The following is a 27,060-nucleotide window of genomic DNA, read 5'->3' on the forward strand; positions in this document are numbered from 1 at the left end:
CTAGTGAGTTTATGTTGTTTTTGTCTACTTTTTATCTGACAGCGAGCCTACTTTTCTTCTGAGACACCGACGTTAGATTTTTTTTTGCTTGACGGTAATAACTCACACATGTCTGAGCGTTGTGTTAAACAATTTAAATTTTAGACAGTTTTTGTTGACAGTTCCGTGGAATTTCGAATCACACAATTTCACACAAAATCCCACACCACACCACCAACCACAATTACACTAAATCACACACAAAGTCACATACAATCGCACAAAATCGTACAAAATCATCATTCAACCTCTTTTTTGAAACATTTTTGAAGTTGTTCATCAAATCTATTTAATCAACAAAAAAAAAAAAGACTAAAATGAATTCTAAATCAAGGAAAAAACAAAACTCATCAGATTTTCCTTTCACTTGTCCTAGCTCCACCTCGCAAGTGTCAAGAGCTCACATAACTCGCACATTCCACACCACCCAAGTACAAGTAACGGGAGGAAAAAGCAGTACCCCAAAAACCAACCTTTTCCAAACTAAACAGACACACACACAAATTCTTCATTTGCAGCGACGAAAAACCTCAAGTAAATGTACTGAACAGAGGAATTTTCACATAAGCATGAAATTAATACACATCCAGACACAGGCACAAATTCCATCCGGCGCTACCTTGTACCAACAAAAAAAAAAAAAAGGAAACTTGAGGCAGAGCGGGGCGTATGTTTTTCTTTTGCAAATATTTTTTGCACACCTGACTTTCCTTCTCTCGGTGGCACCTTCGAGGAATGGTTCCAAACGGTGCGAACCAAGAATTTCTGACATTTGGTGTGTCGCAAGAATGCTCCCTCAACCCTTAATTTAGCTTACTTGCCTTTGGAAAGATAGGGTATGTGGGCAATTGTTAGACATTTAGCTTTGAAATATTTTATTTTCCGTTGAATCTTCGAAGCAACCTTGATGAAATCTTCAACTTCCAAGTTTACCCCACAAGTTTCTTCTAGAACTTTACGGCCTTCGGAAAATTTAGTTTCACGATGCCCTGCCCTCCTCCTAGGAAAAAAAAAGGCATTCAACTTTTACGGTATAGTTTTGCGCTTGTCCCTTCTGCTAGAACGAACCATTCAATCTCGGAAATCTCATTCCGATGGGACGAACCGGTGCTGCTGCTGCTCTTAAGATAGTCGAACCAAACCAGGGAAGGCCATTTTACTGTTTTGTGAGCGCAAAAGATGATATCAATTTTTATTCATTGTTATCCGAGCATTCGTTGGTGAAGGTTGTCTGAATCAACATGACTCGTCGCGTCCCGGCGCAAAACGCCGGCAATATTGCCCTACCTGCGGCTCAAGCAGGCAAAAAAGTGGGAATTTCCAAAAGGAAGGTTGAGGCCTCAACTGATGGACAAAAACCGGGGATTTCCAAAAGGAAGGTGCTTTTGGAAGTGACATCGAACAGCAAAAAGACGAAAAAGAGCGACGGTACTGTACCGATGGATGAGGAGGAGGAGAACTCTTCATCGCACGAGGAGCAGCTTTTGAAGAACAACAAGTTCGCTGGACTGCCTGACGAGGACCAGGTAGCGGAAGCAAAGGAGAATGAAGTGAAACAGCGAAAGGAGAAACTGCCTCCTTTTTATGTGCGGCAATCAGCAGCAACGATCGACTTTCGAGCGGGGCTGGTTGAACTCATCAAGTCTGGTAAAGTCCAAGGCAACATTCGTCTGTGTCAGGACGGATTTAAGGTGCTGGTGCAATCCAGGCAGCACTATCAACTGGTCAAGGATTACTTGACCGAAAACGAGGCGGAGTACTTCACCCATGATGTCGTCATGGATAAGCCGTACAAAATCGTCGTCAGAGGTCTGTACGACATGCCAGTGGAGGAATTAGCTGCCGAGCTAAAAGTTTTGAAACTGGATGTGTTGGCCGTGCACAAAATGAGCCGACGCAACAAAGACATCAAGTACCGTGACCAGCTCTACCTGCTGCATTTGGCTAAGGGATCGACGACGCTTCCTGAACTGAAGGCAATCCGAGCGGTTTTCAACATTATCGTGTCGTGGGAGCGATACCGACCAGTGCACCGTGACGTCACACAATGCTTCAATTGCCTGGGTTTCGGCCACGGAGGTAAGAACTGCCACCTGAAGCGTCGTTGCGCCAAATGTGGTACCGATGCGCACATCACATCCCAGTGCATCCAAGATTCGCTGGTGAAGTGCCTCAACTGCGACGGTGAGCACTCGTCAACCGACCGAAAGTGCCCCAAGAGAGCTGAGTTCGTGAAAATTCGGCAGCAAGCATCGACGAAGAATCAGCCTCAGCGTCGTAGAACTCCTCCAGCCCTGGTGGAGCAAAATTTTCCACCTCTTCAACCGCGACGCCAGGTCCCGAACTTGGCACCGTTGCCGTTGGATCCCAGGAAGAGAGCTGAGATGAATCATCCACGGCCGGGTTCCAGCCAGGAGCCGAGACCGCCACCACCGGGCTTCAGCCAGGAGCCAAGACCAACCCAAGAACCAGCAGTTGAGGAAAATGGTAATGATCTTTACACCTCAACCGAACTCCTCAATATTTTCAAACAGATGTCCGCTGCACTGCGTGGATGCAAAACCAAGACCCAGCAGATTGAAGTGCTGACCTCGTTCGTCATCCAGTATGGATCGTAGGTCCCTCAAGCTGCTGAATTGGAACGCTTGCTCCATTAGGAGGAAGAACTTAGAGCTGGTGGATTTTCTTCGCGAGAAGGAGATCGACGTAGCTGCCATCACGGAAACTCATCTGAAGCCCGGTGAAAAAGTTTATCTGCAAAACTACAAGATCGCGACGCAGCTCGATAGGACCGCCTCTGGAGGAGGAGGTGTGCTTGTCGCTGTTCATCGTGATCTCAAGCCACGCCGGCTGCCACACTTCAAGCTGGACATCATCGAGGCCGTTGGGGTGGAAATTCCCACTTCGGTTGGCCCAGTACTCTTCATTGCTGCATACTGCCCACGTCAGGTGAATGCCAGAGATGGTTCAGCAGCAAAACTGAGGAGCGATATCCAGAAGCTGACACGGCGGAGCGCAAAGTACATCATCGCTGGTGACCTCAACGCGAAGCATGAAGTTTGGGGCAACAGCAGGAGGAATCGGAACGGAGTGATTCTGCACAACGATCTGCAAAACGGATACTACAACGTTGTGAGTCCGGATCGTCCAACGAGGGTGGCTCGGTCTGGGAATCACTCAATCATCGATTTCTTCATTACCAATATGGCTGAGAACGTGGCTCATCCTGAGGTGTTTGAAGAGTTGAGTTCTGATCACTATCCGGTGGTTGTGGAGGTTGGAGCTTCCGTTACTCCGCAGCGGCAACCAACCCGGAAAGATTACCACAACGTTGACTGGCAGCAGTTTCAGCAAGTGGTCGACAGCAACATCGACTATGATCAACAACCGGAAACTTCTGCTGATATTGATCGTTCGCTGGAGGTGATCCAGCAGGCTATCAACCAAGCAGAGGCTGCCAACGTTCGGGAGGTTCCTGTTAATTTTAAGGTAACTGATATTGACGTAGATACTAAACACTTGATTAGACTTAGGAATGTTTATAGGAGACAATATCAACGGACTGGGGACTATGACAAAAAGATTTCAGTGAACAATTTGAACAAAATCATACAAGACCGACTTGACAATATCAGAAATCAAGAATTTTCAAAACATGTAAGCCAGCTTGGGTATTATTCAAAGCCATTTTGGAAACTTTCAAAAGTTCTTAAAAACAAACCAAAGCCTATTCCTCCTCTTATTGTTGAGGATTCTCCTTTGATTACATCCGAGGAAAAGGCAAATGCACTTGGGCTTCATTTTGTTAGTTCACATAATCTTGGCGCTTCCATGACCAGCCGTAAAGAAACATCAGTTGCAAATAGTATTTCATCAATCAATGACTCTACCTTTGAATTTCCTGCAGATTCCCATGTTTCTGGTGAGGAAGTCAAAGTTGCAGTTAAACAAATGAAAAATATGAAAGCTCCAGGCTTTGATAACATTTTTAATCTAGTGTTGAAAAAACAGAGTGATCAGTTCTTTCAACATCTAGCCAATATTTTCAATAAATGTTTGCAACTTGGTTACTTCCCCACCAATTGGAAACTGGGCAAAGTCATACCAATTTTGAAGCCTCAAAAAGATCCAACATCGCCAACAAGTTATCGTCCCATTAGTCTTTTGAGTAGTTTGTCCAAACTCTTTGAGAAGGTCATCTATTCAAGGCTTTTGGATTTTACCAACGATAATAATATAATTTTGAATGAGCAGTTTGGCTTCCGAAAGGGACATAATACTGCTCATCAGCTTACGAGAGTAACTAAAATCATCAAGCAGAACAAGCTTGAGTCTAAATCAACTGCTATGGCTTTGTTGGATGTTGAGAAGGCTTTTGACAATGTTTGGCATGATGGTTTGATACATAAACTGTATTTGTACGGTTTTCCAATGTATCTTATCAAAATTATCCAGCACTATCTTTCGGAGAGATCGTTCAGGGTTTTTCTGAATGGGATTGCTTCTGGATTATTCAACATTGATGCTGGGGTTCCCCAAGGAAGTATTCTTGGCCCACTTCTGTACAATATTTTTACATCTGATTTGCCTACTCTTCCTGGTAATGGTGTGTTGTCACTTTTTGCTGATGACACTGCCGTTATTTATAAGGGTAAAATAACCAGATATTTAGTTGGCCGTCTTCAGAAGGGTCTTGACGTTCTTTCCGAATACTTTGGCGACTGGAAAATTCGCATAAATGCAGCCAAAACTCAAACCATCATTTTTCCACTTTCCAAATCGGCCCGATTTGTCCCAAAGGATGATGTTTTGATTAAAATGAATGATGTTTCAATACCCTGGTCAAAGGAAGTTGTCTATTTAGGTCTCATACTTGACTCGAAACTATTGTTTCGGCAGCATGTAGATAAAATATTGAACAAGTGCAGCATTCTCATCAGGTGTTTGTATCCTTTAATTAACAGAAAATCAAAGCTATCTTTGAAAAATAAGCTAGCAGTTTACAAACAAATAATTTACCCCGTTATTGAGTATGCAGTACCTGTTTGGGAGTGTTGCGCTAGAACTCATAAATTGAAGCTCCAGCGTGTCCAAAACAAGGTACTCAAAATGGTTTTGAATGTTCCTGGCTGGACAAGATCAAGTGAGGTTCATGAATTAGCAGTAGTAAAAATGTTGGATCAGAAGATTCAAGAGAAATGTTTGAAATTCAGGGAAAAATGTGCAATTTCTGAATACCCCTTGATTCAAGGATTGGTTTAGTTTATTGTAAGTTTAAGTTAGTTTAAGGTTAGGTTATGTTTTCTTAATTTTTTTTTTTCCTCATTGTACCTAGTGTTACAAAAATGATAAATCATATACTTTTAAAGTTAAGAAAATGAACAGTGTTTAAATCACGAAAAGCAAACTAAAGCTGAAGAGCTACAGCTGACCACTTATTATGTAAACCAAATGTAATTATTATAAGAAAGATTCAATAAAGTATATTTAATTCAAAAAAAAAAAAAAAAAAAAATTCAATTTTTATTACCCTGCTCGTCGTCGTCGTCTTCGGTCTTGGGACAGTAAGTTTTGGAACACCTTCCGTGCACTTCGATCTGTTCCGATTTCTCGGATTTTTTGCCGGATTGTTTGGTGATGCGTGGGAAGAAGTGACCTTCTTTCCGGTACAGTAGTTTCAAAACGGTGTTTCAAAACAGGTTTTTTTTTGTATTTTTGTATTTTTGTTTTTTTGTATTTTTGTATTTTTGTATTTTTGTATTTTTGTATTTTTGTATTTTTGTATTTTTGTATTTTTGTTTTTTTGTATTTTTGTATTTTTGTATTTTTGTATTTTTGTATTTTTGTATTTTTGTATTTTTGTATTTTTGTATTTTTGTATTTTTGTATTTTTGTATTTTTGTATTTTTGTATTTTTGTATTTTTGTATTTTTGTATTTTTGTATTTTTGTATTTTTGTATTTTTGTATTTTTGTATTTTTGTATTTTTGTATTTTTGTATTTTTGTATTTTTGTATTTTTGTATTTTTGTATTTTTGTATTTTTGTATTTTTGTATTTTTGTATTTTTGTATTTTTGTATTTTTGTATTTTTGTATTTTTGTATTTTTGTATTTTTGTATTTTTGTATTTTTGTATTTTTGTATTTTTGTATTTTTGTATTTTTGTATTTTTGTATTTTTGTATTTTTGTATTTTTGTATTTTTGTATTTTTGTATTTTTGTATTTTTGTATTTTTGTATTTTTGTATTTTTGTATTTTTGTATTTTTGTATTTTTGTATTTTTATATTTTTGTATTTTTGTATTTTTGTATTTTTGTATTTTTGTATTTTTGTATTTTTGTATTTTTGTATTTTTGTATTTTTGTATTTTTGTATTTTTGTATTTTTGTATTTTTGTATTTTTGTATTTTTGTATTTTTGTATTTTTGTATTTTTTGTATTTTTGTATTTTTGTATTTTTGTATTTTTGTATTTTTGTATTTTTGTATTTTTGTATTTTTGTATTTTTGTATTTTTGTATTTTTGTATTTTTGTATTTTTGTATTTTTGTATTTTTGTATTTTTGTATTTTTGTATTTTTGTATTTTTGTATTTTTGTATTTTTGTATTTTTGTATTTTTGTATTTTTGTATTTTTGTATTTTTGTATTTTTGTATTTTTGTATTTTTGTATTTTTGTATTTTTGTGTTTTTGTATTTTTGTATTTTTATATTTTTGTATTTTTGTATTTTTGTATTTTTGTATTTTTGTATTTTTGTATTTTTGTATTTTTGTATTTTTATATTTTTGTATTTTTTTGACTGACTGAGAACTGACTTGCACTGCACAGTCGTCGACTAAAAAATCGTTCTTTCTATCCACCGTCCAAGATAGTGTTCATCAACAAACAGTAGATCTTCTTCGCTGGAGTCAAATTATCATCTCACCAGGAGTAGGTCTACGAAAGTGGGCGCGGCTCATCCAGGCTCATCGCAGGGAGGGGCGTTGCTCCTCTTTAAATATATTTCCCAAACCCATCTCACCCCACCTGCCCCCTCCTCCAACTCGCAAATGGATCGTAAAGGCTAACGGGAGTTTTCGCTCCGCCGGCAAAAGTTCCAACCCATTTCGGCAGGAGTCTCTCTCGACTTCGCACAATCAAGTTTCTATTACCGAACAATAATCTAATCTTTGGCTATCGCTTTCAAAGTGAGCTCCGGAGGGTTGTTGGTTTTTGGCGTTCGTCGCAGGAGGACGACCTGTGTTTGCTTTTTTTTTGTGTTGGGTCGCAGCAGGCTGCGGGCGTGCGTGCGTTTTGCACACGTGGATCGCCCCACTTTTGGAAGGGGTGACAGTAGGCGGTGCGGGCGCGATGGGAAATTGGGAGAAAAAGGGGGAAATAAAATGGAAATAAAAACACAAGGTAAGCGTATAATGATTTCGAACGAAACCTAACTTCGAACTCTCCCGCCGAGTCAACAATGATGGCGATCATTGTCATAGGATGAAGTTGGTTTTCGCTTTTTTTTTTTGTTGGAGCAAAAGTTGCTGGGAAAATTGAAGGTAAACAGCGATCTAAAGACGTCAGCGGTTTTCGTTTTCCAGCCATTGAATTGGAATGGAATTGCCTGTGTGTGTTCTTTTTGTAGAAGTTAACCCTCGGCCTCAATTCATCATTCAACATTTTATATCGATTTGCTTTCATTATTAATTCCAAAGATAATAACATATTTAATTTAGATATTTAATTTAATTTAAAAATTACCTTTCTAGAACAATTTCAACAAGGTATTTTGTATATTTTGTAAATTTATAGGAAACCTCGAAAATTCCCCTGAAATTGATCTTGTTGAAACATTGCTTGTAATTTTGAAACGTGTTTGAAATTTGTTCCACCCTCGTCAACCGAGGGTTAACCCCCCAAAATGCCATACCCAGCATTACGACATTCATAGACGCAAAATCAATTATCCGAGTCGAAATATGTCGATTGCTTCTTCGGCAGGTGAAATCTAATGTGACTTTTCCCTCCCGTTCTTTTATTTTCTCGCCACAAAAGTCAATAGAGAAATCAAAGATTGCCATGCCTTGGCAGGCATGGTTTGGATTAGCCCTCCTCCTTTAGCCCAAAAGACAAAGTTTTCCCACCGAGAAACGATCATAGTGTGCCATGCCCTACCACGACGGCCATGACAACGATTGCTACGATTGGGTCAATAAAGTAATACAAAATATAACCTACTTTATTATGGCGTGGGGGTTGCTGCCGGTTGGTGGTCGCCGCCAACTATGGTGGTGCTTATGGTGTAATCTCATTTTCTACTCGTTAGATCCTTGATGGAGGCGCGGTGGCGGCGTCAGGAGGAAATTCCGCACACAGCAGCAGAAAATGGACCTTCCCCCTATCCCTACCACCCAAAAATATCCAAGAATGGCAGCAGTGGCAGTCATGTAACATAATGAATAGCCCGTAACATAATGAAGTAATTCCTGGTAACAAATTTTGTCAAGAGTCAGTGTGTTGAGGTCGGTTGATGACAAAAAGTGGAAGAAGCAGTCTTAAAAATTTCATGGCAATTTAAATTTCATCCCAGGAGCAGCCGGCTTCTTCGGTCTTCGGACCATGGCCAACTGGGACGGTGCAGTGTCATGGCCTGCTGCTGTTGCTGTATCTGCTGCTGGGAGGCAAACTTACCGCAGGGCATTTCTTCTGCTACATGACGATAATGGTGTGGCTTCTCCTTAATGTAGCGTGTTCTTTTAATAGCCCGCAAAAACATGTTCTCCTTTCTGCACTTTTTTTTTGCTGCTGCTCTCGAAACACGGAAAAGCGAGGCCAATTTTTGGGTGGTGGGCCTGGGAAAATAAAAGGAAAACAATCCGGAGGCTGGCTGGCTGGTTGGTCGCGCGCTTGTCTTTTGAACGACGGATGAAATTATGATGATGCCGTGTTGTTGCAGTATATTTTGTGTGTGTCTTATAATTATTATTTCTATCATCTAAATTGTTTCATTTCATCCGGTTTTGGAAGCGAACCCGCGACTCCTCCGACTCTTGATAAGCAACAAATTGAAACAACAACAAAAAAAGCGGTTTGCCCTCTGGCGGACGAGGCCGGGAAAAGATGATTTTATCGCTCAATTTGAAATTTTAATGACGCAGCTGCTGCGGGAAAGCGGCTGAATGCTGCCGCCGAGGATATTTTATCATATTTTGGGCAGCGAACCGTATGCCGGTTGGTGGAAATGTGCCGCGAGATGTTTTGTTTTTATTTTGAATGAGAGGAAAACTGACAAGGCAGCAGTGTGGTTGGGCGTTTTGTGGGTAATTTAAAACAATTTGGAATTCGTTTTGTTAAGGAAAATTGAGCTTTAGCTGCTTTTCTGCGAAAATGCGCCCTTTTTTAATAAGACTAGGAATGCAATGCATTTTTTGAACCAGTAAGACAACCATCTCTTACCTAGACCATCACTCTAGAATGCTTTGGATTTAATTCAATTTGTCAAATATCTGCAGAATGTTAAATCCCCCCTTAACAATGCTGGAGAATTAAAACAGAAATTAAGCTTTTTAATGCAATTTGATAGTAAAATCATGTATGTTTTGGTGGCAAACATAAAAAAATACGAAAATCGTTTTTGGCCAAACGTTACACTTTTGCTTCAAATTCCGGACACTCGATTTTGTTGATGAATCGCACAAATTTGAACTGAAATTTTAGTGAATGGCATTCTTTAGTTCTCAAAAAAGCGGTCAACATCGAAACAATCGATACTTTATATAAAAATTTGCTAGAATTTAAGGAAATCAATACCACAAATTTCTGCTTTGCCTTCCAGGTGCTTCAGATGCCTATGAAATATTTCAGTGAAATGTTTCACATTTTTGGTAAACTTAATATTTAGTTATATTTATTGTTTGGCATTAACTACAGTGTTCAAACAAACTCGAAATGAAAGGTGATGTTAGAATGCATCAAATAACACAGTTATGGCATTCCTAATGCGAGCATAGATCCAAATAATCGATAAAACAAGATGAGAGGGCTTTTGTTAATTTGATTTGGTTAACCGCGGTGGATTTTCTTGAAATAATTCGAACTGTCAAAAATCCACCAAAGCATCTACCACATTGATCTCACAAAAATCTGTGGTAGAAAAGTATCCACCGGTAGATGCTTTGGTGGATTTTTGACAGTTCGAATTATTTCAAGAAATCCACCGCGGATAACCAAATCAAATTAACAAAAGCCCTGAGGTGTCCTGATTTCGAAGCGTCCGGATATTCGAATCATGACGTTATATGAGTTGCAAAAATGTTGTATGGAACTCGTTGCAAAACTTGTTTTTTTCAGCACTCGTCGTATTTATCACACTCGGTGAATCTACTACTGCTCTACTTTTTGCAACTTGTTGCATTAACTACTAAACTTTACTTTCAATATTGTAACATGTCAATACGATGCCCTCAAACAAGTCACCTTGCTGGTTGAATTATTTTAACTTATTCTTTTTTAAGCATCATTTTAGGTTCCATTTGACCTCATGGAAAAGCTTTGCCATATTTTGAGAAATGTTAAAAAATGCTTGATTTTCAAGTAATATTTTAAAATTTGGAAAGAGTAAGCTTACAGTTGAATGGAACATTTTTATAAGGCTTCAATAAACATATAAAATTTAGCTTTTTAAATTGAAAGCAATAAAATGTTTATCAAGGTTTCAGCACATTCACATTTTTGCATTCACTACTTGCCGAAAATAGTCTGTATCGATCTTTAAACAAATAAATGTTTGTTTTTTTTTCAATTAAGTGTATCACAAATTGTTAAAATAATAAGCAAATGTTAAATAAAATTCGAAAGAGTTAGTTAAAACCACCTGTCATTCGCTTGGAATTCTCGAACGACGAAACGGCCTACTTAAAAAAATAAATACTGAAGAGTACTTGCAGCATTAGAGGTGGGCAAAATTGCTCTTTTTAGGAGCCGCTCATTAAAATGAGCAAGTGACGAATGGTTAAAGTCACGTTAATAAAATAAACAACAACATTAAAATGAGCGGCTCTTTTGAACGGCTCTTTGGCTCTTTTCAAAATTTTGTCTTTAATGGTCTTTAATTTTGAAGTTTGAAGCAAATTGATGTTTTTATTTTATTTTTATAAGGCCGATGGTAATATTATTCAATGTTTTTATCTCAAAATCCATTTTTTGCGTTACGCAATAAAAGAACGTTGCACAGAAAGCAGGCAAAAACTTTCAACACAAACCTAAATTGAAGTTATATTACCTCATAAGAAAGCTAATTCAACACCATCAAAATTCACACATTTTTTCTATGTGGAATTTAGTATTGATCTACTCACTTTTCATACATTTCCTCAAATGACAAATTTTTAACAAAAAATAAAAATAGTTTAGAAATATTAAAAAAGTGACAAGTAGAATGAAAGTCCAGAAACTATGCTATAATAATCCATCAAAAGGACTTTAGCGATCTAACAATACAATATACATCAAATCCTCAAAATAACATCAAGCTAAATTTTGATTTGGAGCGAAAAAACAAGATTTTTTTTTTGCAGTCAACTCTAATTGGCAAAGTTTCACAAAAACATGATAAATTATCCCGATCGAAGAATTCCAAAGTCATATTTAAAAAAAATCGACGCTCTTTAAATTTCTTTCTGTCTGTATTAGCTTCTCTAATTTTGGAAATTGTGAGCATTTTTAGATTTCGAATTAGATTTAATTTTGAAGATGTTAAATGAGTCTTTTTAAAAAATTAGAAGTTATTGATTTTCAATGATATTTTTTATATGTATTGAAATTGTAACCAGATCAAACTTATAACACTACAATCAAAACTTCGCTATCACGTTACTGAAAACTGCACGTTAATCCCCTTTTCCCACAGCGAAAGATTATCCCACGCTGCAGTACAGCAATTAAACAAAAACATCCCGGGCTTACGTGGAAAACCTACTGCAAAATCCGACTTTGCCGCCGGGCAAACTGCATACACACCGGGTGATTTCCCAACTCCCCGCATCACATGGTCCGCACAACACATTTACGCAATAAACAACACCCGGGGAAATGCGCGCCCCTCACATGGGGAGGTCATAAATTTAGAGACCCCAAAATTCCACACGAGGTTCAACTTTTACGACCATCGCAGTAGTCTCGAGTTTGTTTCGGAATCGTATTTGCACAGCCGACTGCGACGACGACGCTGGCATAAATATCCAGCTTTGCCAGAAATGCTCATTTTGGCGGCGCCCGCCGCCGCCTTGGACCTAACGCGTTCAAGTATGATTATGAGCTACAAGTGTAATATGCTACAAATTTGGCTTTCGCCTACTACGGTTTCGACGGGGGGTCCACCGAAACCCCAAACAGTTGCCGTGTTTTCAATAAGGATGACGACGGGAGAGCGTTCAACGCGCGAAGAAATGGCAACCGAAATCCTAAACTTTATCCCGGTAATCTTTTTTAATAACGACAGTAAATTTGTGCATGTTTTTTCGGTTGTTTTTATTCAGTTACTTTTTTTTAAAGGGAAGGACGAGGGGGGTGTCCCTTAAGCTAAACGGTGCTGCAGCTTTTGTTTCGTGAAGCTTAAGCGCTGGAAATCTATGCATGCTAAAAATTAGCTACTTCGTTATGGTAATATACTTCTGGGATTATTGCTGGGAAAATGTTAACATACAATGCTTTGCGTATAAAAGCTTCGTTGGCTGTGCACTGTGGGACGAATTATGGTCAAAATTTGAACGCATTATTTACTTGAATATAATTCATTTTGTATTTTTAGTTGGCACCAGACTAGGCTTAAAGTGAAATTATTAAAATCATTAACTTTTCAATTTTGACCACTTTTGACATTTCCCGCTGTGCAGCGACAGTGGCAGAGATGAAACTTGAGATAATCTGCTGGAAAGTCGACCCTTCGCAACACCCACTCTCGTACACATTTTACCGTCGGAAATCTCCAAAGAAATTGTTTCCATTGTGTTTTCTTTGAACTGTTGTGTGTGTGCGTGTGTTTGTGCAGAGTAAAAGCGCTTAATTCCTGACAGTTAATTTTGGAGCGCAAATATGAAACTCTCTGTGTGTAATACCCCTCGAGTGACTTTGCGCCGGGGCGCCGCTTGGGCTGTCATCGCAGCAAACCCAAAAAGGCAACATCCTCCTCCGAGGCGCAAGGCCTGCTCCGGATTCGCCCTGGCCCTGGCCTTCGTCCTAGGGCGAACACACAAAAAGCAGCAAGCACGGAGGGCGAATTGTGTTAAAATTTTAATGAGAGAAAGCGGGCGCGCGCGCACGGGAGTGACTCTTTCACCCAGGGGGAAAAAAGGATTTCATCGAAAAACATTTTATAAAATTCTCTTTGATAAATTAATCATCGTCGGGCGTCGTCGACGCCTGCTTTGCAGCCTGACAAAACTGGGTTTTCGGGAGACTGATGATGACGTTGGTGAGCCCCTCGGGAACATTTTCGCCTACTTGGACAGAGGGAAGCGCAAACAACGCAAGAACAGAGGCAACTCGACCTGACATTCCGGAAAATGTTGGCTTTTAATGGTTAGTCGCAGGTCGCAGGTTGCTTTTCTGGCCGTCGTCGGTTCGAGATTCAAGATTCTTGCCAGATTCTGATGGTGACGTGCAAAAGGGATGAAATATTCAGCGTGTTTTGGGGAGTAAGGTTCGGGACTTTGGTGTTGAGGGAAAATAGGATATCTTAGTTGAAAGGTGCACACAATATTGTTTTTTCTTTGTTTTTAATTAAAGGGTTGGTATAAGAAAGTGGCATAACTAGGAATTAAATGAATAAGTGGTTGAAAAAAAATATAATGTTTATAATAGAAAAGAAACCTTTTCGGTAAAAAATTGATTATTTTGACATATCTAAACTTTACCAATTTTTCAACAACCGAATTCAGTAAAAAATAAGTGTGAATCGAATTCTTAACCTGTCAAATGAAGAAAAAATCCCCTTTTTTCCATGTGTAAAGTTTCAATCAAATTTTATTTAAGTAAATCAAAAACGATATTTTCGATTCCCAGAACTCCAAGCACCAAAATAATGACAACAATTTCCCACCTGTTACAACAACGGGTGAGATAATGAGGCGATATCAGTTCCGACCTGTCCTGGCCCTGCTCATGGGCGCGGCTTGGATGGAATTATGAGCTTTACGTCATGATTTTTTTTTTGGTGACAGAGCGGTGTCATCAATATTCGCACGCGCGACGCCTTTTGGGAAGTCTGCGTTGCGGGTTGGGTTACTACTTGGCATGGCACACTTGGATCATTCGTGGATTCACGCGGGCTGACAGACGCGCACTCTCCGGTTTGGCTCTCACGCGCGCCTGAAAAATTTACATAAACGCGTATGAAAATGGGAAATTCATTCATTAATATTTAATTAACAGACTAATTTGGATTTTTAATTACTTCGCATTAACATTGGATTAAAATAAATGTTGTTCATTTCGGGTGCTGTTGTTGTTGCTCTTCTTTGGTCTTTTGTCTGTTTCTGATGTGCGCGGTTCGATACAACTGTCGAATCCCTCGCGGGCAGAAGGGCGGGGAAAAGGCGGGTTCAATCGTCATTGTTTTCAAGCGCAATTTATTATTTATTTCGAGAGTTGATTGTTGAAATAATAGCACACGCTCTCGTCCGCGTGGGAGTTGTCGAGGGGAGTATCCCGCGGATAAACCATAATTTTAATAAGTGCAGTTCGGGCTTTTTTTTTGGTGTGGATGGTCAAAAGGGGGTTGGACCCCAAAAGTAATTCATATTCATAAGATACACGTACTCGGAATTCCCCTGTGGGAAAGTTTTTTTTTTATTTTGGGGGGAGGATGGGATCCAGGGATGTTTATTTGTGGATTCCATTTTGGGGCAGAGCCGTGAGGCACGCGGGATGTTGGAGGGTTTAAACCTACCCCAAACCCCGCCGCTCCCCGCCGGTTGGAAAACATTTAATTTAATTAACCGTGCAAAGTTCAAAGCGGGATTTCACACCGCACACCGGCCTGGTGTGTTGTTCATGCCTCTTGTATTCCTGTCGGTTAAGGATTTTGCATCTGACGTGCATTTTGATGGGTTTTGCCGGGTAGAATGCACTAATTGAGCGTGTGTTTGTGAGGGAAGGTGAAAAAGACACGCAAACATTCAGGCAGCAGCAGCAGCAAAAACACAATGCAAGTTTAATAGACCATATGGGGGTAATTACGCAAATTATTTTGATGGTGGCACTCAATCGATCTGGGCTGAGCCGGGCTGGGAATGGAAATGGGCTTTTTGAAAATGGATAAAAAATGTCCCTCTCTGTGTAACTTTCACACGCATCAAGAATGCAAATTTATAATTAATTCGAGCAGCTGTTTTTATTTCCATGCCTCAAGATGCAATATAAATAATTAAATTGGACAGGGATAAACATCCGGGGCGGTTAAAGTGTCATTAAAGTTGGAAATGTTTTCAATACCTGACTCAAGTTATCATTTCCCGTTTCACTAAAAAATTTAGTTTTATATATAATTTGTAATGTGTTATTATTCAATGTTTATTCAAACAAATCTAATCCAATCAAACCCTAGCGCAGTCAATCTTTCGAAGGGATCCTGGAGAGTGCCTTAGGTTAGATTAGGCCTAGCTTTCTTCATGTCATTAATAAACATTAGCAGTGCGCCATTGCATTAGAATGCATTGAAGCGTCACAAACGTTAAAGCGGCCAGGCCTACTGCGAAAAATTTACCGCAGAGATGATTCGTTGAAATGGGTTGAGTTTGAGCACGGAGTGTATTAAATGATTATTCAAACACATAATGTAAACTATTTAAAATACATTTGATGACGTATGTTGTAATTTAAAAAAAAACTGTTTAAAAATATTGTTTTCATGAATTCTGTTGTGTTATGAATTTTGGCTACTTTTTGTGATATTTTTTCAATAACATTTTGAAAGTAAGGCTTGGCAATTGAAATAGTTTTTTTTTGTCAATACTAATTTTCATTTCAATAATTGCCAAAGTTGTCCCAAACTACAAAAAGACATGTTTAGAAAAGTCACATGAAACAAGTCAAACTTAGAAAAAACACATCTTGTACATAAATCAATGTGTAGGTATTTCTTTTCAATACCTTTTGAAGATCAAAAATTACAATCAAGCTAAATTAAAATTAAAATTTTGCAATTTTCTATGATTTTGCAAACAGTCGATTTCTCCGTATTTTTTTTACTTTGAAGACACTTTGTCCATTGAATCCTTTTGTCCGAATAAACAGTTTTTCATGATTGGTTTTACCATGCTCCATACAAATTGGATGGCTACAAAAGTATTTAAAAATCCGTTTCTTATAAAGGAATTTTCCGATTGACTAGGTATAAAGCGTCCAATTTCCCGTCCCAGGATTTCCCGAAAAAAAATATTTCCCGTTTCCCGAATTCCCGAATTACAAGCGGAAGTATAGATTTCTTGACCTTTGGCAAATTTTTTGAATTCACAAAAAAATAATGAAGCAACTCAATTTTATTTTATCTAATTTGATTTACTGTTCTTATTGAACTTATCAGTTCGTGTGAAAATTTCATGTCAAGGTTTATTTCAGATGATATTAATTTCTGAAGCATTCACAACTGGGAAAAGATCTTATTTGTTGTTTGGGTAACTAAAATTACGACACTATGGAAGGAAAATAAACTATTATCATTTTGGTAAGTTTTTTTTAAAATGAAAATTGTTGTTATATCATTTGAAAATAAGGTTCCCCTTTGCGCCTAGATCAAAATTGAGTTGCTTTTGTACGTTATAGTTTACCATGACCAAATTGAATGAAAATTGAATTGGTATCATTAAATGTCGCAAAGAGGGTTGTGCAAGAATTTGTTTAAAAGTGTTCGAGAAACTAACTTTAAAGTTGAAAATGTATAGAACACTAGAACTACGAAGGGCGTAAGAGGTTGAAATATGAAACTACTAAACAAGTTTTTTGCTATGAAAATTATTTTAGCCGAAGTCATTTATTATACTGAATCATTAAAAAAAACTACTACGTATTATAGAAAATGTGCCAAAAGAAGCAAACATATTTTAAGAACTCGCTTCAAATATTTGAAAACTTTGAGTTTGATTGCATAAAAATTTAATTTCAAGTGAAAAGGCAGATGTTTAAAGTAAATTTAATTCTTATCTATTTATGTATTTAAGCAAGATTTGTTCTGGAAAAATATATGCCATGAAAAAACAAATTGTCTGCATTTTTTTCCATTTAAACTTTATTATCAATGTTATTCTTTATCATATTCTCTCAGACTGGCCACAGAGACAAATTTTAAAACAATTTTATGGTTTTGATGGATTCATTTTACCAAACACTGTGTTTAAAAAAATATCTTAACAAATAAAACTATGTAATCATTATTTGTTGATATTGTGTACGAATTGAATGACAGCTTATAAATTTAGAAAATTTATATATATCCTTGAATTTGTATGTTTTTTTTTTACAACCAGTCAAGGCATAAATTGATCTTCACACTTATTTGACCAATTATGTTGATATTCTATAAAGTTTTGTTGCGAAATATTGATCGGAACCCGGATGAGAACAATTTCCGATAAATTTCTAATTTCCCGGGAATTCCCGGGATTTCCCGAGAAATTTGTTGAAAATTTCCCGTTTCCCGGGAATTTCATAACCCTGGGAAATTGGACGCTCTAACTAGGTATCTTGTTAAAATTTATAGGAAAAAATGATTAGCAAAATGTAATAAAGTGCAAAGTTCAAGAGTTTCAACAATTTTCAGATGATTTTTTGAAAAAAAATATTTTTTTTTTTAATAAAAGAAACTTAATCAAATAGCTGAGAAATTGTGATACGAGCTTTGATTGCTGTGATAAAGCCTAGCAAAGAATGAAAATTAAGATAATCACTGTTCCCAATTGAAATCTTGGAAACTAATGGGCACTTGGGCAGCCTATATTTGTATAGAGATTTGTGAGGAAAAATCTTTTTTGCAAAAAGGCTGACTTGAAAATAAGGAATCCATGGACAAAGTTAAATCCAAAACAAAAAAAAAGAATTAAACGCAAAATTAAAATGGTATGAAATTGTTAAAATGGCAATGCTTTGCTTCGCAATGCAATGCATAAAAATACTTCTCACGTTGCTTGTTATTTTTTTTAAATTATGCGATTGAAGGTTCTTATCTAGACCAATCTATGTTTTCTCCTAAAAGAAATCAAATCGTTCTAAATTTCTAAGCATGTCTCTCCTCCCCTCCCAATCCCCGCAAAAAGCCACAGCCCGGCTTATAATTCAAAATTCCAGCAGATCAAGTTTTCAATTTTAAATTGGAAAGTTTTATGGCCAAATCTACGTGACATCGTTGAGGGAAAATTGCACGGCTCCGTGTGCATGTGTGTCTGTCTCTATTTTTCCAAAGAGAAGAAGCATAAAAAAAAGTTTCAACTCAAACTCGGAGACGAGCGCATATGCTAGCACCCATTGTTTCTGTGGGAGGGGGGGTTTAAGGGGAGGAGTCCCACCGGAAGCTCTCAGCGCACGATTGTATGTTGTGGAGCAGGGATAGACCTAAAACTTCCGCTTAAAATAATGCTGCTTCTAAAACTGGGAGGAAATAATAATAAAAGACTTTCAAATAGTTTAAATATTTAATCAGTTTTGCTTCTTCTTTCCTGTCGTCATTGGCCAGCTGGTCCTCACCCCTCCCCCTTCTTGCTCCCCGAAATCCGAAATAAACCGTGGAAAACTGGAGAAATAAATTGAACGTTCTCATTTTCCTCTTTTTCCTTCCTTTTGTCGGTTTTATTGCTCTCCTCACCGAGTTTGGCTTTTTGTTTCTCCACACAGAGCCATCGTCGTCGTCGCCGGAAAAGTCATGAAAAAAGAATGATGACAGCCCCCTGAATAAGATAGCCAGCCCCCCCTTCTCCTTCCTCAAACATCCGGTGGTCCATCGCGGGCTCGCGACTTTTTCATCAGACTAACGCAGTCGGAGGCTGGAAAAGGAGATGAACAGAACAAAAAAAAAGTCCAAAAGTCCTAATTAATTACAGTCATGGGAAGCATTTAACTGAATAATTTAGATCAAATAAGAGAGAGAGAGAGAGCCGATGCAAAGGAGTTTGGCCTTTTTTTTCGGGTGGAGTAAGGGGGTCAGACTCGTGTCCCGGTCATAAATTAAATTATACAGCAGAAGCCTTCATCGGAATCAAATGAGTGCAGCTGGGAGGAAAAAAAAAACTTTGAAAATGCACGCCAAGAAACCGGAAGCCGGATGATCGAAAAGTTTTTTTCTGAACTGCTTGCTTGCGAGGCGTTTTAAATCTGGGTAAGAAAGGTGAGCCGCTCTTTGGATTTTCACGGGAGGTTATTATCTTGAAGTTTTTACCTCTTAATCAGGTGAAAGGATTCAATTTTGTGCCGAGATTAATAATAGATTGGGTGGAAAATTTCCGGTTTCCGAAAATATTCAGAAAAAAAGCTGAGAGCAACACGTCCACTACAGATGAACAGTTTTTGCTCTACCGATATCAGATAACTCATATCGTGCTTAAAAAAAACTTAATTTTTTGTGAATATTGCTATCTTTTTCCCGAAAGAATGTTGTCCTCATTTTTTTCCGAGCATAAACTTGTTACATCTTTCGAAAGCTCTTTTGCATTAACTTCATGCAATACCGTTGCTTTTAGCATTCCTTTTGAAACTCTTGCTCTTTTTGCTCCGAGTTCTTTTTATCAATAATAAAACTCTTTTTGCTCCTTGTCCAACACTGGTGCTCCTCACACAACACGGGATCTCTTTTTGAAACTGTTGCTCTTTTAGCAACTTTTGCAACACTGGTGCTCTTCGTGTAGCTCGGGCTCTCCTTTTGAAACTCTTGCTTTTTTTTCTCATTTTACACAACTGGTGCTCTTCACGCAAATCGAGCTCTCCTTTTCATTGTGTTGCTATTTTTAGCACCTTTTGCAACACTGGTGCTCAATCCATTCCATTCCAGCACGGGCTCTCTTTTTGAAACTTAAGCTCTTTCAGCTCCTTTTACAACACTGGTTCTCCTTATGCAACTCTGGCTCTCCTTTTGAATCTGTAGCTTTTTAGGTCCTTTTACAACACTGGTGCTCCTCACGCCACTCGAGTTTTCCTTACAACACTGGAGCTTGTCATGCAACAGGGCTCTCTTTTTGAAACTCTTGCTCTTTTGACTCCTTTTGCAACACTGGTGCTCCTCACGCAACTCAAGTTCTCCTTTTGAAACTGTTGCTCTTTTAGCTCCTTTTGCAACACTGTTGCTCCTCATGCAACACGGGCTCTCTTTTTGAAACTCTTGCTCTTTTGGCTCCTTTTGCAACACTGGTGCTCCTCATGCAGCTCGGGCTCTCCTTTCGAAAATCTTGCTATTTTTTCTCATTTTACACCACTGGTGCTCTTCACGCAACTCGATGTGTTGCTATTTTTAAGCACCTTTTGCAACACTGGTGCTCATTCGATTCCATTCCAGCATGGGCTCTCTTTTTGAAATTGTTGCTCTTTCAGCTCTTTTTTAAACACCGGTGCTCCTCTTTCAACACGGGCTCTCTTTTTGAAACTTTAGCTTTTTTAGCTCCATCAACAACACTGGTTCTCCTCACGCAATTCAGGCTTTCCTTTTGAAACTGTTGCTCTTTTTCCTCCTTTTGCAACCCCGGTAGTCTTGCTGCAACACGGGTTCTCCTTTTGAAAATGTTGCTCTTATAGTTAATTTTGCAACACTGGTGACTTTTGCAAAAAAAATAAATCAGTGTTGTTACAATAGAAGCAGTGTTGCAAATGGATCTAAAAGAGCAACTTTGTTGCAAAAGCTAAGATTCAGTGTTGTAGAAAGGGGAGCATTGTTGTAAAAAGAGCAACTTTAAAAAAGAGGCAGGGTTGCAAATGAACGAAAAGTATGCAAAATACGTGAGCTTTCTCCACAGAGAGCAAGACTGCAGAATCTGTCCTTTTGGAATCAAGAATCGATAGAACACACTAGAAATAAAAATTTCAATCAAACAGAATACTGAGGAATAAAAATTCTCCCTCCTCAAAAAATCGACAGTTCGATTTGCTTATCATTTAATTTGATCATCTATCTCTAGTAGCACTGCTACTGCTCGTCTGCAAAGTTCACGCTCTTCGGAGCCAAAACTTACGACCGTGACCCGCGAACTGCCGCCAGACAATCTCGCGCGTTCACATTTAAACGAGAACCTGAAAATCAATTCCTCCTGCCACGATACAACGCGCCCGTTCACGGAGGGGATGGCAACAAAACTTCTAAATTCAGCTCAAATTGATGTCGCGCTCTATACAGAAAAAAAATCAATCGATTCAAGACGAGACGTGCGACATTAGTCATGAAACTAAATTGAGACACCTTTAACATACTCTTTGGCGGGAGATCGTAGAGGGTGAGACGAATTTCGAAACTTGTTTCGCGCGATTCCGGGGTTGAAAAAAGGAAGAAGAAGCCAGACAGCTTCAATATGTGGGGTGTGTATATGTTCTACATTTTGCCGTAGAGTCGCACTGCGTGTATTCAAATGAGCAGGAGGAGTGAGAGCAAAGTCCCGGCAAAATCGAGCATGGCAATGGCTTATACCCACAGAAACACTTAGTTCGACTTGCCGCAGAACCACCATCCATTCGGATGGTGGCAAAGTTGTAGACTTCTTCTACTTTTGTGGGGGAGGGAGCGTCCATAGAAAACGACTTCTTTTTTTTAATATTAGGTATGAGCTCACGAACGAGCAACAGTGTTGCAGAAAGAACAAGCTTGCAAGTGGCTCTCAAAACTCACGCTCGTAAGATCTCTTGAGCGAGCAACACTGCTGCAAAAGGGTGACAGTGATGCAAAAAGAGTTGTGTTGCTCGCAAGTGGCTCACCTCATTCAAACTCGCGCTCACAAACTCTTTTACGAGCAAAAGTGAAATTGGCACTCTTCACAAGCTACGGGAAGAGATATAGTATTGTTGCTCACAGTGGCTCTTTTGTCTCAAATTCGTGCTCATGAGGACTTGAATGAGCAACAGTGTTGAAAAAGAGCGCTCGTGAGGCTTTCAATGAGCACCAGTGCTGCAAAACAGTGGCAGTGATGCAAAATGAACATCATCGCAAAGGGCTCTTTTTCCAAAAATTGCGCTCGGCAGCTCTTGAACGAGCATCAGTGTTGCAAAAAGAATCGTCATTCACGGACGACCCCCCTTGCTCTAGCCAAAATTGGACCAACCTCAGAACGGGTAGGGAGTGCGGTGCCGAAAAAGCGAACGAAAAATCATCCAATTTCCTTCTTTTTTTTCTCTGGTTCGACTTATTGAAAATATGTAGCACACATGTGTCTATGTGTTCACTGCAGCAGCAGTTTGGGGAGGGAAAAGGAAAATGTCGTGAAAAGAGTTCCCGGTCCAACTATGCGATTGGCCACAGGAACCGCGAACGAATGGAGTGAGGCTCGCGCGACATTCCGGAATTTGAACTGAGGGGGGTGTCAGTCGAAGATTGGATCTTCTCCCCCGCTCTCGCTTTAACACACAGACTCGCAATCGAACGCGATCCATTCTAATAGGTATTATAGATTGAAAAAGTGTGAATGGCGGAGGAAGGTGAAAATAAAATGTGGTTGCATATCAATAGCTCAAACTGCGGGAATATCCTCTTGACAATAATAAATCGAATTGCCGGTGAGGAAAAATGTGCCCGGAGGTTAGTGAAATTCAAACCGAGAAAGAACATCACATCACACATCATCCGAAATTCATTTGAATCTCATTAGATAAGTTGTTTGCTCCCACTTTATTTGATTCCTTCATATTTCAGCCAATTTGGAATGTTTGACTACTTCAAATATCCCAAAAACGGAGAAGGGTCCATTCGCACCGACTGGTTTGGTACCACTTTAGGTACCACCCTAATTAGATTTATTTGTTGGCAGCAAATATTGACTGCTCCCCCGTTCCCTCTTTGGTTTTGATGATGATGATGGAACTAAATGTTGTATAGTTTGGAAAGGTGCTCATAAAGCCCGAAGCCATCGGGCAACACCGACGACGATCGAGCTGGAATGAAAAAGTTTTTCTCTTCTATCAAATAATGAATTAACAGCAATGTAACGAGTCGTAATGTTTGCACTTGAGTCCCTCCCTTCATTTGGCTACCTGTTTCGATGATGAAAGGCTGAACCCTGCTAATTGGTCAGGTAGTTACAGTGAGGGTAAAAATTATCGCCCTTTGATTTCGAAAAATAAATTTGCCTTTTCAAATGATCAGACGACTTAAGGAGGTATTAGACTCTGACAATCAAACAAACTCGCTTTTTTAGTGTTTGACAGTTTGCCAAACTCGCAAACAAAGCACGTATCTGCAAAAAATTGGACAGTTATCCTTTTCTTATCTTCCAAACCTATTTTCAAATAGATCATAAAATTTTATGAAATTTCCTTTTGTTTTAATGCCTAGCTACCGTGGTCGTGAGGTTACGGGTTTCGTCTTATAAGCGGATGGTGATAAGTTCGATTCCTGTTTGCCCTTCAAAGAGTAGAAACTGCTCACTGAGAATATTGACCGGTAGAGGATGATGAAGTTTTTTTTAATTGTTGATTGAAAATAGTGAAAAATAAAGTTTTTCTGAGTGTTCCTAATTTGCAGATAGTTTTCACACGATGATTGCATGTAAATTTAGTACTGATTTGCAAAACAAATGTATTGTGCACATCAACTAGAGCTTTTGCATCCAGATGTTTGGTACAGAAATGTTCGAATCTTCAAAACTACGGGAACTATCGATATAATTTTTAATTCATCTCTTAAGCTACTATTTTCATAAAGATTTACAATAAAAATTGTCAATTTTTATAATCAAATTATTTCAGGATTGGTTCCGTAAGTTCAACAATTTTGGAATTTTCGGTTGCTGCGTACCCATACCACAAATTTTAAGAATTTTATGTTTTTACAATATTGGAAACTGGATCAATTTTTAATAACTACAGTGAAACCTCTTTTTACGCGGTGCGTTACGTTTTTCTAATTTGTCGATTGCTCTGGACGACGCAATATTTTTGCAATCTTTTAAAAACAATTTGTAGGGTTTGTTCAGATCTACAAAACGCCTTTTGAAGCTTGCAAAAATTTTGTATGGTTTAACATAAATCGACGAAACAAAAAGCGTAACACCACCGCGTAAAAAGAGGTTTCTCTGTACTGTCAATAGAACATCAAACATTATTATAAGAGCAGTTCTCTCAGATTTCGGTCATTCGATTTTTTTTGTATTTTTTAATCCAGCTGAAACTTTTTTGGTGCCTTCGGTATGCCCAAAGAAGCCATTTTGCATCATTAGTTTGTCCATATAATTTTCCATACAAATTTGGCAGCTGGCCATACAAAAATGATGTATGAAAATTCAAGAATCTGAATCTTTTGAAGGAATTTTTTGATCGATTTGGTGTCTTGGGCAAAGTTGTAGGTATGGATATGGACTACACTGGAAAAAAATGATACACGGTAAAAAAATTTTTGGTGATTTTTTATTTAACTTTTTGTCTCTAAAACTTGATTAGCAAAAAAACCACTATTTTTAATTTTTTTTTATTTTTTGATATGTTTAAGAGGACATCAAATGCCAACTTTTCAGAAATTTCCAAGTTGTGCAAAAAATCTTTGAGCGAGTTATGAATTTTTGAATCAATACTGATTTTTTTCAAAAAATCGAAAAATTGGTCGCAAAAAATTTTCAGCTTCATTTTTCGATGTAAAATCAAATTTGTAATCAAAAAGTACTTTAGTGAAATTTTGATAAAGCGCACCGTTTTCAAGTTAAATCTATTTTTAGGTGACTTTTTTGAAAATAGTCGAAGTTTTTAATTTTTTTAAATTAGTTTTGAAAAAAATATTTTTGAAAAGCTGAGAAAATTCACTATATTCTGCTTTTTCGGACTTTGTTGATACGACCCTTAGTTGCTGAGATATTGCCATGCAAAGTTTAAAAAACAGGAAAATTGATGTTTTCTAAGCCTCACCCAAACAACCCATCATTTTCTAATGACGATATCTCAGCAACTAATGGTCCGATTTACAATGTTAAAATATGAAACATTCGTAAAATTTTCCGATCTTTATGAAAAAAATATTTTGAAAAATTTTAAATCAAGACTAACATTTCAAAAAGACCAAACATTCAATATTACGCCCTTTTAAAATGTTAGTCTTGGTTTAAAAATTTTGAAAATATTTTTTTTTTGCCATTCCGCTGTGAAAATGTCAACTTTTTCTGTCCTTCTGGAGAAACGAAACGGCCTACTTTTCCCTACCAAAAATAACTGAATGGAAAATTAATACCTTTCAGTACCAGTGCTGAAAAGTTCGACTTTTCAGCACTGAAATGGGCGCTGAAAAGTTGAACTTTTCAACACTAGTATCGAAAAGTATCATTTTTCAATATTGATTGTTTTGAACGGTGAATTTACTAAACACATGAATGTTTGACAAAAAATTCCATTCAAGATGCGTTTTTCGGAATTGCAAAAAATGTTGTAAGCAACTCGTTGCAAAACTTGATCTTTTCAGCACTCGTCGTATTTATCCAACTCGGTAAACCTCGTTGGATAAATGAACAACTCGTGCTGAAAAAATCTTCTTTTTGCAACTTGTTGCATAAACTACTATTTTTTGCAAATCAAGTTTTAGTGACAAAAAGTTAAATAAAATATCAGCACAATTGTTTTTACCGTGTATCAATTTTTTTCAGTGTAGTCCATATCCATGCCTACAACTTAGCCGAAGACACCAAATCGATCAAAAATTCCTTCAAAAGATACAGATTTTTGAATTTTCATACATCATTTTTGTATGGCCAGCTGCCAAACTAATGATGCAAAATGGCTTCTTTAGGCATACCGAAGGCACCAAAAAAGTTTCAGTCGGATTTAAAAAAATACAAAAATTAAAATTTAAGAAAAAATACCGATTTTGTAGAGAATTGCTCATAAGCGAAAAATTTCACAGACTGAGCTTTAAAAAAAATTAGTAGATTTTTTCAATACCGATTTTTTTTTCAAAAATGCAGTATTTTGTGAAAATGTGCCTTTTGAATTTATAAATTTTAAATGAGATGAGTAGGCTTGATTCATTTGGCCCTTACTGTAACGGTTTTCTATTTATTTACCATTTAAACGTTCATGAATTAGTTTCCGTTGTCAATGTTGCTGACCCTCTCCATCAACTTTCTGAAGCTAATAGGCTTTCTAAGAAATCTGCTCTCAAGAGAGCTTTTTATTCATTTGTTTATTGGGAAAATGTTTGGATCACTTTTTCTGCGTACATTAGCTGTGTTAGACACTTTTCCCTTTACTAATGGCTTTTTTGGAGACAAGCTATTTGGTTAATTGAATGTCTGATAAGTTTCTAAGAAGCATAATTTTGATGCATTTTACGCAAACATATTAGTTAAAACGAGTTTCTATTATGGTCACGTAGGCCTACTACGATGCAGCGGCCTACTAGATCGCTTCTCGAAACAGTTCACGCCTTCCAAAATTAATTTACTACGGCAAAGTTTTGCTAAATAAGCTCCCAACTACCATGAATAAACATTCAACACTACACTGTAAAATTCATGATTCAATTTCGAGCAATTATGCGACCTCAAACGGTCAAAACTACTTCGTGTTCCACCACGGGGCACCGAGATAACCGCCTCATCGCCGCCCTAATAAAAAGAAGTTGTTCTACAGTTTTCGGCCCACCCGAAAAAACACCCCCCGTCCGCCGGTCGGCACGCCATAATAATCAAGTTAAAAGTGTTATCCTTTCTGGAAATGTCTGTCTTCGACCCCCCCGGTAAGAAAAACTATCCAAACCCAGAGCGAGAGAGAATGCCTTAATTCGTAAATTACTCGGACGCTTTTAAGCGCCGCGTCGTCGTCGTCGTGGTCGCGGCTTGAGCAAAAACAGAAATTCAATTAACTTTCTAAATTAATTTAAGCGTG

General features: G+C 37.9%; 1 protein-coding gene across 2 annotated transcripts in view; it reads left to right on the forward strand.

Moving 5' to 3' along the window:
• LOC120422115 (cytotoxic granule associated RNA binding protein TIA1-like) overlaps positions 1–27,060 on the forward strand; it is a 610,909-nt gene that overhangs the window by 138,891 nt on the left and 444,958 nt on the right. The window lies entirely within an intron of this gene.

Source organism: Culex pipiens, chromosome 1 (assembly GCF_016801865.2).
Source record: "Culex pipiens pallens isolate TS chromosome 1, TS_CPP_V2, whole genome shotgun sequence".
Classification (NCBI taxonomy): Eukaryota; Metazoa; Arthropoda; class Insecta; order Diptera; family Culicidae; genus Culex; species Culex pipiens.